Source organism: Aythya ferina (genome assembly GCF_964211825.1).
Source record: "Aythya ferina genome assembly, chromosome: 4".
Taxonomy (NCBI): domain Eukaryota; kingdom Metazoa; phylum Chordata; class Aves; order Anseriformes; family Anatidae; genus Aythya; species Aythya ferina.
The window spans coordinates 35,178,731-35,193,245 of record NC_140300.1 but is presented as its reverse complement, the minus strand read 5'-3'; the positions used below and the strand labels follow the sequence as shown (position 1 = coordinate 35,193,245).

The 14,515-nt window shown below is 38.7% G+C and overlaps 1 long non-coding RNA gene across 10 annotated transcripts in view; it reads right to left on the bottom strand.

The window, feature by feature from the left end:
- Window positions 1–14,515, bottom strand: part of LOC311436098 — a 122,446-nt gene that overhangs the window by 90,232 nt on the left and 17,699 nt on the right. For 2 of the 10 annotated variants that reach the window (XR_014692595.1, XR_014692600.1), the window contains one exon: window positions 1,177–1,444. The exons of the other annotated variants lie outside the window; for them this stretch is intronic. This is a non-coding gene — a long non-coding RNA (uncharacterized lncRNA). The remainder of the gene's footprint in view (window positions 1–1,176; window positions 1,445–14,515) is intronic. 10 annotated transcript variants of the gene reach the window in all.

Genomic DNA, 14,515 nt, shown 5'->3' with positions numbered 1-14,515 from the left:
CTGCGGTTTGTGAGCCTGTGGAACTTACACGTAAATTAGAACTTTTACTGTGCCCATCACCTGACCCCCATCTTTTTCAATAGCTTGATTTATATCTTCTAAAGGCTCTCTAGTGAAAGCTTCTGTTTCACTCTATTACAGAGATCATAGCCTAAAACCATACTGCTGTAAGTGGGTGCTTTACACCACCCACTGTGAGAGCAGCCTAGAAAGTCTTACTGGCAGAAACAGTGAAATTTCTCTGAAGACTAGACGTCCACAAGGAAGCCACGTAAGTCAAACTAAACAAACAACAGTAAAACTGGATACTGAATGAGATGGCTCTGTCTTCTATATGTGTCACATTTTAAAATGGCCATATTTTGGACATTCTTTAGAGAGCTCAAAATATGTTTTATAGGCTTTTGTTCTCTGTGCTTCTTTTGTGAACTCCTGTACCAGTGAAATATGTGAACAGTCTTCAGAAATAGAAAAACGTGTACAGCTGACATAAATGTCTTGTCCTTTCCAGATTGCACACTGGTCATTAGAATCTCTGTTGTGCTTTAGAACTATTGAGATCACAAGAGAGATCATGGATAGGCTCAGAGTAAATGGATGAGAACCAGACCAGGATACAACAAATTCCTAGCACTAAAAGCAATGGTCTGTTGGATCTGAAACCTGTAATAAACCAAGGGCCAACTATTGCAGTACACTCCAGTTTAGAGCAATGTATTTATCTTAAATGAAGACCTTGTGTGAGAGGGGGCAATGGGTATGTTTTGGTTAATTTTCAAAGGCAGCTGTTATTAGGCAAAGCCTCATTGGTTTGAGTCCCCCAGGAAGGGTCCTAGTACAAAAACATTTTGTAGGTGAAGAGGTCAAAAGTGAGTGCCCTTTATCCCAGGAGGACTCAGATTATCAAATGACCCTGCAATTTGTCACACAGACATCATTACCACAATGCATCTGTTATTAAGGCTAGCATATTGTATATAACACATACACGCAGAGATATTATTTTTTTTTTTTGGTGTTTTGTACCAAATACTGAAAAAGTTGGACTAGATGATCCTTGTGGGTCCCTTCCAACTTGGGATATTCTATGATTCAGTATATACATGTTTATAAACTTAAAGATACACAGAGAGGACTCTGTTCTTTCTCTGGAAAAATATCCAGGATCATACATACCAAGCACAAAACAGGCACTGGCAATGTTTCTCTACATATCCAGTTTTGACATCAACAAATTGTTATTTTACAGCTTAGATTGTCTGTGGCCATAATGCTTCTTCCAATTTGTACTTAGGCATCTGTATCCAAAGCAGAACTGCAAATAAGATTCTCCTTTTGTCTCTTTGTCTCAAGCATCTGAGATAACAGGGTTTATTTTCTCCACAAAACAGTGCAGAGTCACTGGTAATGCCAACATACTCCATTGTCCCATCAGAAGGGTAAACTGTGAAAAAAAAAAAAAAAAGGTGCTACTCTTTCAGCTCTTAGTCATTTCATCTACTTGCTAAATGTGCTTTTCTTTTGCAGAGCAATTGGACAATAATGATTAGAAATGACCAGTTGGCACTGAGTCACTGGTGACTGCATAAAACCCACTATCATAGAGAAACACTGGAGGACATTATTCTAATTTCACTTGATTATAGGTTGAACTTTTAAATATGATTTACAAAGAAAAAGTCATTGCTGCCCAGACTATCACAGACCAATGAGAAAGTTTGCCTCAGAAATTTAAACCAAACAACATTGCGAGAGAGGACTTTTCGGCCTAAAAACGATGTAATTTGTGGATTGATGGTAACTAGGCACAGTGCTGACACTAGCTCCCAGACAATATGAAAATACAGGAAATCCACAAGTCGAATCATTCTCCTTTGAGGATAGGCTTTGTCTGACCTGGAGACTACACACTCAGCCCTGTCTAAAAGACAAAGATTAGTCACTGAGGTAGGTGTGCTCTCACTCCTAACTTGCATGAGCCTGATGACAGCCTGTAAAGAATGGGTCCTTGTGAAAAGGGAGCTGGATTGAAAACAAAATGTTATAGGGAAAACATTACCACTTAATCTCCATTATACTTTGTCTAAATGCAAAGATTTGGGCAGTGTGCAGAACAAACATCAGCAGAGGCTAGGTTCCCCTCTTTAGCCATAAATATGTGGCTGAGGATTTCAGGATGATGGTAGTATTCCATCTCATAAAAGTCTGTCAAATCCTCCCTAAACATTCAGTCTGAACAAAGAAGAATAAATAACTGCATGAAATAATTGTGAATTCCTAAATGCTGCATATTTGTAGAAGATCATCTTTTCTAAGTTTCCCATTAATGGAGAAAAATATCTGCCAGTACACTAACTGGCTTGCCACAGTCCCCATATCTTTCCACTTTGACTTCTTTGAATAATATGATTTGGCGATAATAAAAGTAAAGGATTATTCTTTGCATTTCTAGTAGCCTGTATATGCTGGATTCATATCAGCAGCTTCAGAAGGCTCCAATATAACTGCTTTCTTTAAGGAAAGAAACCACTCAAACTCATTTTAAGTCCTTTTTACTTACAGCTTCTCTGTTCCTTAGCCCTGCTTTCCACATCTGCCCTTTGCTCATACATTTTCTCCAGCACCTAACAGATTAACTCCAAATCTATGTAGCCAAGTAAAAAGGCCTTTGGGATCAGGGTAGGGAGCAAGAGCAAACAGTGCACTGCAACAACAACAAGAGTACAACCTTCAGTATAGAGGAGCCTTGACAAGAAATGTTCTCTGCAGTGGCAGCCCTATGGTGCCTCCATCCCATGGCAAGCAATGTCAAATCAACACCTCACCCCTTGTCCTGGTGCATATGACTCCTTATATGACTGGTGAAACTTTAAAATGGCATCTCAAATTTCTTTCAAGATGTTAATAGACTTTAATAGCATTCTTCTGCCACAATTTTTCCTTTGCTGGGGCTTTTCTGCTTCTCACTTCTCTCTTCTTGCATGCTTTCTCCAAGGCTATGGCCCATGAGCTCCTTGAAAGGGGCTGAATAACTTTTCCCACATGACAAATTGGCAGCACTGGATAGTTATTATTCTTTGGGTTAAACAAACAGTTTGGGTAGGGAGCAGGTCTAGGTTAACTGAGGTAACAAGAGGCACAGAGCTGCTGCTGAGTCCAAACACTTGGTGGGTGGCATTTGTTTGATTCCCTATTGCTGCTCTGAGTTGCACAGAGCTGACAACCCAAGTGTTTCACAGTCAGGAATCGGTACCAAAAATCTGTACACTTTTTGGCACTGAGGTCGCAAAGTGCAGTACAGTGTTGTTTGTTGTTTGTTTCTTCTTCTTCTTCCTCCTCCCTGGTTTTCCTCCTTAGATAGGAGAGCTAGCAATTTATAGTTGCATATGCATTTCCCATAGAAGAGAACCACACAGTGCAGATGTGCAATGCTACCAAAAGTCTCATCTGCTCCAAGGGGGACTTTCCACTTGCTGCTTGTGGATCTCAGTGGAAAGATGAGGCATTACCTCCTTTTAAGGACTGCTGTGGTCTCAGCATCTGCTTATTTGGGGAAATCTCCAAGGGTTTGTCCCAGCCGCTGGTTTGCACAGGGAGGAGCTAGTAAAAGTCACAGCTATCGTTTCAAGCAAATCTCTGTGTGTGGTATGAGACACTGCAGTGTCTGGAGCAGGCAGTGAAGTCTGCCTGCAGACAGGTAAGTCCCTTGACAACTGCAAGGATGAACAGTTGAATTTCAGTGTTTGTACAGAAGCCCATGCCGCACTTTTAAAGTAAACCAAATTAGATCGCCATGGGGTGTCTTATCTTGTATACTTTTAGACTTTAGAATTTGAGATAGTTGTCAGGACATGAAGTGACAAGCCAATTAAACAACTCCTCCAGTACCTTAGCTTACCACATGTTCGCAAAAGTAGAATGAAATAAAATCAGTCCCATAAAGATAGCATGATAAATGTTGCATCAGCAGTTTTCTAAAAGGATTTTGTTGTTATCAAAACTGGCAGACATTAAACAGACAGAGTCTCAGAATAATTGATATGGGCGACAGGGTAAGCATTTAGTCTCCCAGTAGGCCAGCCACCTGTGCAAACAGCACTTCCAACTTCTATTTCAGTTGCTGGCTCCTGAACAGTCAATTATTTAGGGCTTTCCAGAGATTTCACTGGTGGAGGAAAAAAAATTCATGGCTGTTTTTGAAAGGTAGCTTTATCAGCATAGCTCAGTTGTGCAATTATAACCTCTGTCCTTTTTCCTCTTTAGACGACTCCAGGTTTCATCAAGGCAGCTCTGCTTTGTTTAACTTCTGTGGAGCAGTGTTAGTACCTCTCATAGTATTCCCATACTCCACAGACCCTGCACATTCCCTTCTAGGTTCAATCTCTTGGCGTTCATTGCAGAAGAACAGAAAGGCTTCAGAGAAACTAACAATCATTGTTAACCTTCTTTTTCTCCCAAGACGATAATCCAATTCCTGAACAACTCCTAATGGGTGATTCCAGTAATGACTAAATACCAGTGAAAACAAACTAGTCTGACCTTTTCCTGTAGTTCAAACTTTCCTGGGCATCACTCAACAATAAAGAATGCATGATTCTTTAAGAGAAGTCATGAATCCAGAAAGAAAAGAATGGCATGAACAGTTTTCCTAACACAAATGGACATTGGCGTACATGATAGTAACAACCATATTAATTTAGATCAAGCTTGTAATTAAAAGGGGGGGAGGGGGAGAGAGGGGAGGGGGCTAAACCCTCAAACAAACAAAAACAATTAAGAGCTATATACCTGCCTATGTGGGGGAGAAATAAAACCACTAAATGCAAAATCACGTATTCATTATCTTTCTTTATGATGTCATAAATGCTATTGCAATGTTTCTTGTACTCATGCCTGAGGAAGATATTTGGCTAAAGGAACCATTAATAGCCTATTTTATGCCTAATTCTACACTCATGCAGATTTTGGAAGCAGCTGTGCTACTTATTTTTTTTAGTAAAATCAATCATTTTGGACAAACAAAATAATTCATGTGGGAAAACACATTCCTAAACTGATGCATAAAGCGTTTGGCTCTGATATGATCATTAGCACCCTAGCACAATGCTTAAGAGAGACAGCTGACAGCTCCATTTTCAGTCATGATCAGGAAACAAAATACCAAATCATCAAGAATGACAATATGGGTAAATAATTTGATTATGCATTCTTCTTCAAAGCTTATTTACAAATCAGATTCTCATAATTAAATCTACCTTCAATTTTTATTTTGTCTCTCTCAAAATGAATTGCTCGCATTTCTGCCACTTCTTTAAACAGGAGTCTACTCCTTGTATTAGAAGGACCTTGCCTCTTTCTCCCCATTGCTTAGTAAAGACAGGAGTCACTGTTCAGTTATTGTATGGTAATCCCCTAAACGATGAGAAGCACATTATCTGGGCCAGCCCATGGTATGGTTCATTTTGGGGATGCACAGAGGGACTCTCTCACAGGTGACAAAGGAAAAAGGCTCATCTGAAAAAGTCTTATTTCAGTAATCAGTGACAAATCCCAGATAACCAGACAAACCTATATGCCAGTGCCACAAACCTATATGTTTTTGACTAGGCACAAACTCCTCCCCCAAAAAGCCCACTTGATACCAGCATCTACTTCAGTGCCTAAAATTGAAGTTAAATAAATAAGAAAAAAATATTAAACTGCAATTTTAAAGCTTAGTCTACTTGGACTGGTCTTTCTGAACCAAAGAAAGTCTACAGATAGAAAATTACCGTCAAGTCACTTTCATACCAGCATGGTGATGTTTCCCCATAAACACATTTGAGATCTTTTTATGGCTTTTATGACTCAACGTATAGAATTTCTGCCATATTCCTCAACTGATTATTCACTGTTCACTTAACAAAACAGATTTATTTTTTTTTCTGCTGCTTAGCCTACATCCCTATTGCTCAGTTTCACCCTACTGTTCCCAGTAATACTTCCTTTGGAGTGCCACCTTCTCCCGGCATATGGTAGTCATTGCATTAGCCTTAAAACATTTCCTATTGTCACCAATGGAAGAGAGAACACTGCATTAATCCTAGTGCAAGGAAATTTTAAACACCTTCTAGCCATTTTAAATTTACTTTTTGTTTCAGCTGAAATATCTTTTTCCCTGTACCTCTGCATCTCTGCCAGTCTAGCGATATTTCTGTGGTGCGTACAGGGCATGCACAGTGCTCTGAAAGAATTTCCCAGTCTCAGAGGATCCTAGAAAATGTTCTGCTGTGGTGCCCGCATGTACATTATCTGCTCACCCATGGAGACCTTACAGCCTCCTTCTCCTACATGCTCCATATATGAAAACAATGTACACAAAAAACACTTGTGCAGGTCTCTCACTTTCCAAACAGCTCCCTCTCAACAGGGGTCTCAAAAGATCTTCTATGATTTCCGTCGTGTCTGCTCTTCTGGGGGCTGTCAAGCCCAACTAAAATGCTGTTGATCACATAGCTGTGACTGCAGACAAAGAAGCATGGAACAGCATGAGGGAGTTAAACTCCGACTTTCTGCTTAAATTCTGTACAGTTGTTTTCAATAAGGAAAGCTTGAGCTTAAAAAAAAAAAAAAAATCCACTTTCTGTTAAGAGAGTAAACTAAGATAAAACCTTTCCAGCAAAAGTAACCATTTTCCATGAAAGTAAAGGGAGGCCAAAGTTCATCAGTTTTGTTTGCTTCATATGTCTTTTCTGTGGGATCCATCAGGCAAATACTACACTAAAGTATTCATTGAACACAATACTAACATTTGGCATCCATCCTGCATCAGCTGAACTTGTAATCATTAAAGAGATTTACACGGTACAATCTGCCTTGTTTTGACTGGTCAAAATCAATCTTAATTCAGAGTGCTGCTTTTTACCAGATGTCACTCATCCTCAAAGTATACGGCTCTAGAGTAAGTGTGATACTAGGCAAAAATCACAGTAAGATGAAGATTACATATACTATTTTTACAAAAAACACAGTAACAAGTTTCAGTCTCACTGCAATTCTTTGTTCCATCACAGATATTTTCCCTCATAAAAAAAAAAAAATATATTTTTATGCCTTTATTGTTAACATTTCTATTATGTTTTATTTTTGTCTGATGGGTAAAAAAGTACTCCCCTATCCAATACTAGTAGTTTTTGTAAGTGCCTTTTTATGTGTTGATGTGGGCTGTAAACTAAGAAGAATGGGTGATTTTAAACTATATCATGAAAATACCATGGGTTCATTTCAGAGGCTATCAAATGGCAAGTACAGCTTTACAGCAGATTATATTTCATAGTCTTCCCCTCTCACTTTTTTTTTTTTTTCTGGTCTTTATATTTATTGACTTTGTAAGACAGAGTGTGTCCATGTTGTCTTCTCGCTCAAAACTCACTTTCTCTAATGAAACTTGCAGATTCTGACCTACATCATATGAATTGTTTTCCCTTTCACCACTGAAACAATTTGAAAAAGCTAGAAGAAAACACTTGCTTTATATTATTTTCCAAATACATTGTCAGTAAATAGCAAATCATTTTTAGCCTGATGAAACAGCTTTGTATCTGTCTTGTCAATGGCAAAACTGTGAAATTCATATCAGTTCTACCTTTTATTTTATTTATTTATTTATTTCCTGAAACTGAAGACCTTGAGAGAACTTGCAGCATATTCACACTCTACCTTTTCATATCTCATGTGAATCCTTAACAGGAATTGACATTCCCATCCAATCAAAAAGTCCTCCTTGGAAGACTCATAGTCCATATGCAGAAGACTTTCTCTCTCCAATAATTATATGGAAAGACTAGGCATTTAATTAAGGCTCTGAGAATGAAACTTCATGGAAATCCTCAACTCCCAGGTAAAAATCACAAAAGAAATAGCCTTTTCCCCCTCCTGGTTGTGACATTTATCAATTCATCTCCTGCCATGGAGGACTCAGTCCTTCGGCTTTACACACATGCTTCTCCAAGCCAGTCACATCAAAAGAGAAGAAGATATTAGAAGCACCCTTCTGACGTTATTTTTAAATAGCAAGTTTTCTTGTGAAAGATAGTGTCGTTGGATTTAATTGTCATAGTGTATTTTCTTTCTTCAGTCTAAGACAGTGGGCATAGCAGGCACGCACACACGCACCCTTCCCCCAGGTAGCTACAGTTAACAAAATAAGCAATTCATTTCTGCATACTTATCTGCCATCTGGGACATTGCTAGGGTCAGTAATTCTCTATACTGGTGGAAGCACAGATGGAACTGGGGAATTAGGGCTTCACACAGATTGTGCTGTAGATTTCCTCAGAATATGAGCTTTTGTTTTTAAACAAATTAAGTATCTCCTTCTGCTTGGTTGTAAAGACCCTTTGCAATATCCAATCACACATCCATGTAATCCTTTTGTTATTGCAGCCTCCATAACTACCACACAGAACAAATGAAAGCAAATGTCTTTCTGGGAGTATTGTGCATTCAGGCACTTGATTTTACCTGACTGACCGAGGCACTGGCTTGGGGTGCAAGGTGGACTTTTGTGCAGTATCTGGCTTAATAAAGGTCACCTGACAACAGTTAGTTATCATCTCTGCTTGTATATCAAACTAATTTCAACGTGTTTTTTTTTTTTTTTTCCCTGCACATTTCCTCACTGTTAAGATATCGTGTCCAAGAAATTTGACTGCATATGTTAAGTTTATAAGGAGTTAACTTCAACTAATGTGCGAGGTTTGCATGCTTTCCAGGAAACACATGAAACAGACAATTAGCCATATTTTTCCTGGTGACTTGGAATTGCTGATAAGTTCTAGTTCCATTTCTAAGGAGTGTTGAAGAAAGCTGTTTCTTGAGTTGTTATTTAAAACATTCATGGAACAGAAAGTAAGCCCACTACACCAAAAATAACCTTATACTCTTCACACAAGTTACTGTTTTAAAAGTAAAGATGTATTAAATCATTAGAAAGCCTGGTAAGCTAGACACTTTTACAGTAAGCTAAAAAAGGTTCCAATCCCAAAAGTTTCCCTCGCCTAGCTACATTCATCACTAGCTTGGAGACCAACATGCACTTAGACACTCTGGCTGCAGAGGTATTTTCCAGCATCTATTTTCTGTCAGCTAACAGCACTGAATCTTCCAAGTGTTGAATTTAACACTGCAAGTAGGAATGCTGTTTCTGCTTTCCCTTGCTGCCCTGATGCCCTCTAGTCCCCGGGCTCTGGTTGTGCTGCTAGTCCTGGGCTGTGATTCCCATGGGGAAGTGTTGGGGTCAGGGTATCAGAGCAGATGGTGGTTGGAGTTTCATCAGTCAATACAGTGCCCAAGAGCCTAGCTGGGACACTGCTGAGACTGCTTCCTGCCACACGTGGTGCCAGGCAACAAAAGGAAGAAAAGGGAAGCACCCCTGTGGGACCTACGGCAAAAAAAGGCTGAAGCAATTGGTATAAAAGTCATTTTATTTTTCCCTCAGCCATGGTGAGCAAAGGATGTTCACTTTGAAGCACAAAGGAGGTGTGTGATGGTTTGGTATAAAAGTCATTTTAATTTTTCCTAGGCCACAGTGAGCAAAGAATGCTAGCACTGAAGCACAGAGGTGTGTGATGCTTTGGCAATGCACTGAACTCTGTCGATAGTCAGATTCTGGTGGACATTATCACAGAGGCCTGATTACAACTGCATGATTGATGAGCTACCAAGTAGCTCTTCTCTTTTATCCATTCCTAGAAGTCTTATTTTGTTTTCTGGAAAGCAGATTCTTTTTTTCAATACTTTACATTCCTTAACTTAGTAAGGAAAGGATTAAAATAAATTAAAATTCCTCTCATTCTTTCTATTGCAGAAGGCTACAGAAAATAAACACTTCACAGATTTTTAGGATAACTGAAAAATACCTGTACTGCAGAACTCCAGACTTGGCCTGTGGGAGCTGATTAACTATACATGTTATGTTTGAGACAGTTTGTACACTTGAAAACACTTCGCTGAGTATGCAAGGCAGAAAATTAAATTATCCTGATAGTCATCCACTTTAAGAGGTGGGGAAGCATATCTGTAAAGCCAGCCGCACTGCTACATGGCAGTTAAAAAAAGAGCTGCTTAAGCTGATGGCAAACTAGAAGCCTAAAGGAAGATTCCTCTCCATACATGTAGAAAAGAGAAAATGACTGATGCTCTTAACACATCCAGGTTTCCTACCTTTGATTCAGTTTTGAGACATCAATAGGCAAAAGGAATTTCATCCAAACAAGGTGCATCGAAGCAGGAATATGGATATACATGAATATAGTCTTCTTTCTCTCTCCTATTAATCTTATGCTCCTAAGTGGAAGAATCACAGCTGTTTCACCCAGGTGTTTTGCCCATACACTTTCTGCAGAAACCTTAATTCACCTTGAATGCCAATGGTAGTGAGACATACCCATAAGAAGGTACCATAACAGATTCAATAAATTTCTTTTAGTGGCCTGTCAGAGCCTAATCCTTGATCTCTGTTATTGAGGAACTGTATAAAATGAGATGAACAGTGTACTGAAGTGATTGCTGGTAAACTTGCAACAGATACAAAGATTAGTGGGGCAGCAAGAGAGGAGTACAGATTACCACTTGGAACAGTTTTGCTCACTGGGTAACATGATCATGTATTAAAAACACATCCTGCTGAATCAACTAAATGCAACGTAATACACTTGGGAAACACGGAGACAGATTGTACTTGCACAGAATAGTGGACTGTCTTGAGAAGCTATGACTCAGAAGAGGATTTACGGGATGTTATGGATAATCACCTACACATGAGCTTCTGGTACAAAGCTGTACCAATTGCAGCTTCTTTTCCTTAAATATATTTAATAAATATATTAATGGGAATATCAATGATAGGTTATTTTGCATAAACACTGCGTTCAGGTTTTGTGTTTGCATGTCAGGGAGATGTAGCTAGGACCAGTGAGAATTCAAAGATTTCAGAATTAGAATATTATTTTTTGAGATGATGCAAGTCTTAACAACATTATATGCATGAAAAAGAGGTTTGGTGGCAAATGCTGTTAAGACTTCCTTATTAAAGCCATAGAGTGACTCTGAGCTAAAGATAGAGTAGTGCAGCCTTGAGATGGACACCTTCAAAGCTGTGAAGGTTAAACATTAGAATTACTGAGGAGATTTGATGTAAGATCAGATAACTTCCTGTAAATGTTTTGATCAGTTTACAGGAGTTTCTTCTGCCTGTGTATATGCTCGGACTGGGATTGAGATCCTTCAATTTATCACCTTTGCTCACTTTCACTCTGAAAAACAGCACTGCTTGCAATGCAATTTCACATCGAATGGCTACGTATTTGCAGAACAACTGTAATTGAATCCTGTTCCTGATAGCTCTCTGCTGAGGTCAAGCAGAATTATTTTTGCATGAGTAATAAATGCTTTGTTCTTCTTCCCCCCAGCATCAGATACTGTCTACAGCAGAAGAAAAGGTGTTGAGCCCAGGGGATAGGGATCTAGTAAGACAGAAATCCTCTCAGTATCCTGAATATTCACTAGTGATTTAGATATTTACTCTCAGATATTTACTAACTGAGAACACAAGATTTATTTATTTTTCCCACCAGTCAGATGTGTAAGACATTTCTGGCTTTAAATTTTCACTACAGCATGAGGATGGGAAGAAACCCTCCAGGGAATCCATCCAGCCATGCCATGATCCATTCCACCAGTAATCCCACAGCTGTGTCTTTGCTTGCAAAGTCATGTTTTATGCTTTTGAGTATTAATATATAGACTAACTGAAGTCTTTGGTCTTGACATAGAGTATTCAACAGATGCATAATGGTGTGTTTTACAAGTCTGTGCTAGCTGCTCTTGTGATCTTTTCTTGGCCTAAGGAACAAATATTTAGGTATGAAAACCATTGACTCCCCAACACACACCTCCTCTAGTGACCTATGTGCTGTGAGCAGAAATACCCCAGGTACTTACTCTTTATGAGCCTTCATGTAATTTGAAAACATAACCTACACAATTTTCCAATCTTAACAAAGAGTTTGAACCCATGAAAGAAACACGGGGATCATTACTAGAAAATAAAACAAGTAGTGCTTTATGTAACTGCAAGGTATACGGTACCTCTGTTCTTCAGTTGCACAGTAATAGCTGACTTGTAGAACTCGTGGAAAATGCCATATGTGCAAAGCAAAGATGCATGAGCATCTCATGTTCTTTAACTCATGCTGCTGACAAGATGGCCCTGTTATTAACTTTTGCTTCTTGCTAACTGAAGCCACCAAACTATGGGCAGAATACATCAGGAGGAGCAGAGCTGCAAAAGCTTTTGTAGGAGTCAGGAAAATACATTATATGATCAAACAGGTCAAGCCAGGTCTGCATTTTACAATTGCAACATGACTACTGTTCAGTATTTTCTACACAATATATTTACTGGTATGAAACATAAAGAGGAGGCTATACTGATGTAAGCAAACAAGACCTTAAGTAAATACTTGGGGAGGGGGAAGAAACACCTTCTCCAAGATATTTGTTGCTTAAATTAAAAGTGAAGAAAAAGCTTTTCCTTTACAATATTCATGTGTTGCTTTTTTTCTTTTTTTTTTCTTTTTTCTTTTTTTTTTTTTTTTAAGAACATACACATAGCACTTTTATTTGCACTGTAGCAGCACAGAAATTTTTGTATTATCTCCTCTACTCCAATTGCAGCCCCAATGGAGAAGGACTGCAGGTTTAAAATTGACCTTAACCGTGTAAGTCTGGTACATAAGCATATTCATATGGAACCAGTTTCAATCACTGAAATAGTATGCTCTTTATACTTGAGAATAAGAGGTTTTGATTTTTAGGAAGCTGGTTGCAGCAAGTACATTAATCAACACAACCATTTGATTGTACTCCTCACAGTGAGCACCAGGCATACATTTACTGTGAATAATGGGAGAAAAATTGCTTTAAAAATGGGCTGTGTATCTACGTCATGAGCCCAGGTATTGAACTTTACTTCCCAAGCCCAAATATTGCACAATTTTTCCTTTTCTCTTTTTTTTTTTTTTATACCCTCTCCCCTTTCTCCCCCCAAATTAAAAAAAAAAAAAAAAAAAAAAAAAAAGGCCAAACTAGTATCCATTCCTTTTTACACAAAAAACATCCATGGAATTATAAGAGTTATTTCTACCTACACTGTGGCCTCAAATCAATTTCTGTGCAATTCCTGTGAGCAGTTTCAGCTAAAAGCTCCAGAGCATACATATCCACCCTTTCAGTAAGAGCAAAGGGAAAGCACTTCAAGCAAGAATGATATTTGAAGATTTATGATTTTCTTAACTACCTAAGCAAGCAAAGAAAAACAAGAACTGCAATATTTTTATGTCTGTGAATTATTCAAATGCTCCAATGCTTTCTTTCAGAATAGCTAAACTATCTGCTGACACAGATAGTTTAATAGTCTAATAATAACAGAATGAACTGGAAGGAGATGGCAACCTAATTATGTACTTTTTCCAGTCACAAACTACTTCAACTGAAAAATCTATAAAGACTCTTTTTTTTCAGAATCATCTAATTTTAGATTTGCATGATTACAAGTCATCAAATTTTAATTATTAAGAACATGCAATTACGCATGCTGAGTTACAATTCAGTTAGCTACTCTATGCCCTTGTTTGTGTTGTACAAACAATATTTCTTATTTCTTTTAAACGTGTAGTGTTCTGTCTAATAGAATTTAGAGGTAGTGCCAACTTCAGAAAGTGGACTGATGATTTTTTCAGCTTTTTAGCTTAGTTAACACAGGTGAAATCTTAAGATTATACAGATGACCTGTTCAATGAACTAAGGAAAATTTATTTCAGATTAGGTTTCTGGTATTCCATGAAATTGTGGTGTTGAGCCACTTTATCTGACATGGCTCAAGTGCACACAGAAAGGTCAAGTAACTTGCCCTAAGTGACAAAGTGACTGAGTGGCTCCTAGACCTCTGCTCCCAGCTACAAGACGTCCCACTCTCCTTAGCCTCGTCACAAAGAAACTCAATAGCCTGTGTCATCGGGAAAGTGTTACGGTCTCCAGTCATGTCCTGCTGAAACCGTATGTTAATATTTGGGGGGAGAAGCAAGTATCTAAAAGGTATAGAAAAGCATGACTTTTGCCCTCTTCAATGAGCCTGCAAATGCCCATTTCTCCTCTCCTGTCCCCCCTGCCCCTACCCATCTGGTACAACAGTGATCAGTACATCTCCCAATGCTGGCAGCCTGACTCTGCGTCAGCACCTTTCCAAACAGAGCAGATTGCAAAATGTACTTCTGCTGAGGGGCTTATTTCTTTTCAGCCGTAACCTCCTGACTCATCTAATAGACTAAGTATCTGGGATGGAGACCAAAACTTTGTAGCTGGATTCTGTTTTCTGTCCCCTAGGGCAATTAAGTCCTTCCAGCAGTGTGAGCTTGAGACTCCTCTAGTGTTGCCTGCTTGATCCAGGCGGGATCATTGAAAGAGAGAAAGAAAA